General features: G+C 43.3%; 1 protein-coding gene across 5 annotated transcripts in view; it reads right to left on the reverse strand.

Annotated features, from left to right (window-relative positions):
- CNST (consortin, connexin sorting protein) overlaps window positions 1–3506 on the reverse strand; it is a 114468-nt gene extending 110962 nt beyond the window's left edge. The window contains exon 1 of one of the 5 annotated variants that reach the window (XM_019032513.4): window positions 3293–3506. The gene's annotated coding sequence lies outside the window, so the exon portion shown is untranslated. Of the gene's footprint in view, window positions 1–3166 lie in introns of all 5 variants that reach the window. The other 4 variants (XM_055374008.2, XM_004028700.5, XM_063707086.1 and 1 more) reach the window with 4 other exon arrangements.
- Window positions 3507–3631: the final 125 nt, after the last annotated feature.

Here is a 3631-nt window from a genome sequence, read left to right on the forward strand (position 1 = left end):
GTCCTCAAGCTCTCCCTACAATTTAGTCGACAGAAACTCATACTGTGCCTTGACACACTGTTGACGTGCAGATGTAAATAACTAGTAACAATGACACGCCAGGAAATGACTGAACACTATTCATCTTATGAGCCTCATTAAACAAGCATGGGGCTCAACGTTAACACAGTCAACACTAAGAGAAAGAGGCTGGGCATGGTGGCTACGCCTGTAATCTCAACACTTTGAGAGGTTGAGGTGGGAGGATCATTTGAGCCCAGGAGTTCAGGGCTCCGGGACTGCCACTGCACTCCAGCCTGGGCAATAGAATGAGAATCTGTCTCAAAACAAACAAAACAAAACAAAAACACTAAGAGGAAGAGACTTAGAACTCTCTTCCTGCATAGAAACTTCTCAAATTAAATACCGCAGTACTTCAGGAAGAGGAGTTTTTAATTTACCCCACAGAATCAGACTCTCAGTGTAGGAAGACAGCTTAAAAATCATGTGACCATCCTATCATTTGTGCTGCTCAGTAAGGTAACATTTAGCTACATGTGACTGTTGAGCAGTTGAAATGTGGCTTCTCCAAATTGAGATGTGCTGTAAGTATAAAATACCAGATTTTATAGATTTAGTATGAAATAATGTAAAATATCTCATTTTAAAAATTGATTTCATGTTAAAATAACATATATAAGATTAAATAAAATATACTACTAAAATTTTACCTGTTTCTTTTTACTTTCTTAATACCACTACTAGAAAATTTTAAATTACTTATATGGCTTGCATTGTATTTCTATTGAAGACTGCTGCTACAGACCTACAGCCTTAATTCTAACAGCAAGCAAGGACTATCACTTGGCATTTCCCAATTACAGTTGTCATTTAAAAGCCAAAAGAGGCTGGGTGTGGTGGCTCATGCCTGTAATACCAGTGCTTTGGGAGGCTGAGGTGGGAGGATTGCATGAGGCCAAGAATTTGAGACCAGCCTGGGCAACATAGCAAAACTCCGCCTTTACAAATAAATAAATATATTTAAATGTAAAAAGCAAGAAAAAAAGTATTTTAAAGGCGTGGTGGCTCACGCCTGTAATCCCAGCACTTTGAGAGGTGGAGGTTGGAGGATCACCTGAGGTCAGTAGTTCAAGACCACCCTGGCCAACATGGCGAAACCCCGTCTCTACTAAAAATACAAAAATTAGCTGGACATAGTAGCAAGAGCCTGTAATCCCAGCTACTAGGGAGGCTGAAGCAGGAGAAACTGCTTGAACCCGAAAAGCGGAGGTTGCAGTGAACCGAGATGGCACCAGCCTGGGCGACAGAGTAGACTCCATCTCAAAAAAAAAAAAAAAAAAAAAAATTACTTCAAAAAGGCAAAAACAGCATAGGATAGAAAACCACACTTCTTAAGAAAAAAGATGGGAAATACTGCACACTAATCAAGTTTTTCTAATAAAGTATGTCTAAATCCTGATCATAAAGTTCATCTTTAAGGTGAAATCAACATTCTCAGCACCTGGGACCTCAGAAAAAAAAATAAGATGTACAAAAATCTCTTTTTATTATTCAAGTACCTTCAATTACAAACAAGTGAACCATCAACACTGTAAAAAGGGAATATTATAATGTAATTCTCTTTCCCAAAATCAAGAGAAAATAATAACACTCAAAAGCAAAATAAAAAATGACATCAGTTTTTCTAGGACTCAGTAGGCTAACTTTGGTCCACAAACATTATGAAATAAGACAGTGCATTTTAAAATAACTGTTTTGTTTTTAACCACAATGTGTTTATTTTTCTTTTTCTCTTTTTCTTTCTTTCTTTTTTTTTTTAAGGAGACAGAGTCTATGTTGCCCAGTCTGGCTTCGAACTCCCGGCAGCAAGTGATCCTCCCACCTTGGCCTCCCAAAGTGCTGGGATTACAGGCATGAACTACCATACCCAGCCACCACAACGTTTTTTTAAAAAGTCAGAAATTCAACGACACATTTCTATGAGTGAACCATGGAGACATAATTCTATTTTATCTGATTTAAAAATATTTAGGACTCCAGGTCCTGGAGGGGGAAAAAAAGTGTATTTCTGAATCTATGAAAATGTTTTTTAAGGGGAGAGGGGGAGGCAGCTCAGTAATGGAGAGAGGTTCAGAGGATGCAAAGTCACCTCTAGAAAATTGTCAGTGAGAAAACTGTACGAAAAAAGAATTTAAGCAAATTAAGACCAATGAGTGAGTCCCCACAGTTTGCACAACAGTTGATGAGATATTTTCTATGATGTCCTAACAAATTTATAATCCACAAAAGGTCATATTTAGTTGTCAATTCTTTATCCGCTTGAGCTTCATCAGATGAGTATAATCTTCAGACTATTTCCTAGGTGATACATTCCTTAGGAACCTTTTCCTTGTGCATTTAAATGCCAAACTCAATTACGCTCTCAGTAGAGTAAGCAGAAAGGATTGTACGTATTCTAAGACACGGAGTTGATTGGCTGCCGTTTCTTGCCTTGGTGGTAAGGATAATGGGTAAAAGCTGTAAGTTTGATCCTGAAACACGGAAAACACTCTCAAAGAACCGTGTCTTCTAACATTGCCCAATAGGTAAAAAAAAAAAAAAAGACTGCCAACATTTCCATTACAGCATCCTATTTTTAGTCTTCAAAATTGGGTCTTTTAACTCGCATTCCACAGTACGATGTGTTTGACTAAGTTTACATAAGGAATAAAACAAGCATCCTAAAGTCTTAATCTTTTTAAGCTTAGAAAGGAATTGTAAGCTTTTAAATCTTCATTTTTAATCTTAACTTTAAGTCTTTTAAACACACAAACTGAAAAAATTAAGGAAAATATTGGCCCAGAGAGAGGAATGGAAGGGAGACACCACGCGGTTCTTGACAACCAAAGTGGTAGTGATGGGGGGGACCAGGTGTTGGGGGGAAATGAAAACCATCCACAAGGGTGGGGAGAGCGGGCTGTGGGCCACACAACAGAAAGGAATGGAGACCGCGGAAGCCGCAGGCTCCTCCAGGAGCCGGGTGAGGAACGACTTCTGGCGCTAGTCCCCTAGGGAGGGAGAAATTGGCGCGACGCGCAGCAATAGGAGACCTACAGTAGCTGAGAAAGGAGAGGAAAACAGGCGACCTGAGAGGCGGAGGAGGTAAGGGGACCGGGCTACACCTCACCGGGAGGGCAGAGGCTGCGCGGCTGGAGGAGGACAGCGCAGGGGGAGGAGCGAGAGGCTTCCGAAAGGCTTTCCATCCCGGCCGCGAGCCGGCGGGTCCCCTGCATCCCGCTCCTCCTCTCCTCACCTGGGAATCGGAGGCGCAAGGAGGGCTACCGCTGGGCGCCGGGTCTGTTTCCAGCCCCACTCGGCGACATGGCGGCCGACGTGCTGTCACGGAGCTTGCTTGGGTTTCCCCTGGCTCCGGTGGAGGAGACACCTCTCGCCTTTCCGCCCCGCCTCCCTCTGCGCACCCCTCACGCCTGGCCGGCTGGAGGCGGGCGGCCCGCGACCGCGGAGCATAGAGCACTGGCGGCTAGAGAGGAAGCCCAGAACGCGGACAACCATAGACTACGAGTCCGGACACCAGCCGGATGGTCGGTCGCTCTCCTCAACGGTCCACTCACAATCCTCGGGCGGCTGAGCC

Source organism: Gorilla gorilla, chromosome 1, assembly GCF_029281585.2.
Source record: "Gorilla gorilla gorilla isolate KB3781 chromosome 1, NHGRI_mGorGor1-v2.1_pri, whole genome shotgun sequence".
Lineage (NCBI taxonomy): Eukaryota > Metazoa > Chordata > Mammalia > Primates > Hominidae > Gorilla > Gorilla gorilla.